Raw genomic sequence first — 2,434 nt, 5'->3', positions numbered from 1 at the left:
GTTTACTGTAAAGCTGATAAAATTTCACTTCACCATTAAGTCAGTATTGTAATAAAGCAAATAAAGAATTTTCAGAATGTAGCAGTCTGACAATTATAAGCAATGTAAAGGGTTAAGGAAATACCTCATTCTCTGCTTTAAAAAAAATCTCCCCATCCTATATTTATTATTTATGTGTCCATATGTTGTATTTTTTCACATTAATATAACTTTAAATCCTAACATAATTTGTACTACTTGAAAGAATTATTGCCAGTCAAAACGCCATGCGTGGACTGTCAGATCTAGAAAAGTGCTTATAAGTCATTCACTCTAGATCCCTCATCATCAGAACAAGGACATCAGCTTCAGAGTGGTTAGAGGGGATATGGCTGGGAAGGCTGACTCTGGGAAAAATGAAGAATATCTTGTGCACAATGGAAGTGCGAGGACTCACCCTAGGGGAAGAGAGAGTGGCAGAGAACCCTCCCTGACAGCTGTATGTATACCCTGTTTCCTGATGTTAAAGGAGAAAATCACTCTTACCCATCCCCAGGCTAGGACCTAACAATGTCTATTCTAAAAAACATGAAAAAAAAAAAAAAAGAAGGAAAGAAAAACAATAGCAAGCTTGAGAGGGAGAATACAGCAGTTTGACCTTCCACCTTGCACCCTTCTTGGGGAAAGAGATATAACAAGCCTTGTCCCTGCCAGAGGACCTTGAAACACAGAAACTTTTGCCCAAAGACCATTTACTTTAAACAAAAGTCTGTGTTTGTTCACTGTGATGGCAGTAAAATGCAACAGCTGCATCAATCTGTTTTGCCACTGAAAAAGCCTGTCATCCTCAAACTTGAAGCATACTTTTTGAGTGAAAATGGCCCTTCCCTTTATTCTATTTCCCCCCTTTTCACTCAACATTTTCCGAAGACGTGTACGTTTATCTGTCAGGAACTGGTGAAATACTAATTTATAGCAGAGATTAGAATACAGGGAAAATAAAACAAAACTGTTTCCAATAGCACTAGATTCTGGAATGTTAAATATCAAGCATTATGAGAGGAGGAAGAGAAGCAGTGATTAGAAAAGCCCTTCACAGACTAATATCCAGAATCTACAAGGAACTTAAACAAATTTACAAGAAATAAACAACCCCTCAAAAAGTGGGTGAAGGATATGAACAGGGACTTCTCAAAAGAAGACATTTATGCAGCCAACAAATATGAAAAAAATCTCATCATCACTGGTCATTAGAGAAATGCAAATCAAAACCACTATGAGATACCATCTCACGCCAGTTAGAATGGCAATCATTAAAAGTCAGAAAACAACAGATGCTGGAGAGGATGTAGAGAAATAGGAATGCTTTTACACTGTTGGTGGGAGTGTAAATTAGTTCAACCATTGTGGAAGACAGTGTGGCGATTCCTTAAGGAACTAGAACCAGAAATACCATTTGATCCAGCAATCCCATTATTAGGTATATACCCAAAGGATTACAAAGCATTCTACTATAAAGACACATGCACACGTATGTTTATTGCAGCACTATTCAGAATAGCAAAGACTTGGAACCAACCCAAATGTGCATCAATTTTAGATTGAATAAAGAAAATGTGGCACATACACACCATGGAATACTATGCAGCCATAAAAAAGGATGAGTTCATGTCCTTTGCAGGAACATGGATGAAGCTGGAAACCATCATTCTCAGCAAACTAACACAGGAACAGAAAACCAAACACCACATGTTCTCACTCGTAAGTGGGAGTTGAACAATGAGAACACATGGACACAGGGAGGAGAACATCACAGACGGGGGCCTGTTGTGGGCTGGGGGGCAAGGGGAGGGATAGCATTAGGAGAAATACCTAATGTAGATGACAGGTTGATGTGTGCAGCAAACCACCATGGAACATGTATACCTATGTAACAAACCTGCATGTTCTGCACATGTACCTCAGAACTTAAAGTATAATTTAAAAAAATCCCTTCACAAAGCAATATCTGATATTTCTCTTCCAATTTCCCTTCCATAGTTTTAACTCAGACATTAATATTTCATTATCTGTCTCAAATCCTACCTTCTTTTCAGTAATCAATTCAAAAAAACACATATTGATCACCTGCTATGTTCAAGGCAACACGTGAAATAAAAGGATAAATAGGCATAAAACCTGACCTCAAAAAACTTACAACCTTTTTATACTCAAAACTTTTAACAATTCTCAACAAGGTCTCATACCACATGAAACATCTCCTTTTTCTTTCCATAATTCCTGGCTGACAGTCTCCCCTTTTTATTGATTTGCTGAAACAAATAAAATGTAATATCACATCTTGAAAATTCATGTCATTATCTAAGCCTTGATTTTTTCATATATGAAGTAAATTTGTTTTAAAACCCTATAAAACAGCACCATTCTCTCTTCAGACCCTACTTTTTACAAAGAC

Source organism: Symphalangus syndactylus, chromosome 17 (assembly GCF_028878055.3).
Source record: "Symphalangus syndactylus isolate Jambi chromosome 17, NHGRI_mSymSyn1-v2.1_pri, whole genome shotgun sequence".
Taxonomy (NCBI): domain Eukaryota; kingdom Metazoa; phylum Chordata; class Mammalia; order Primates; family Hylobatidae; genus Symphalangus; species Symphalangus syndactylus.
Note: the sequence above shows the minus strand (reverse complement) of the source record.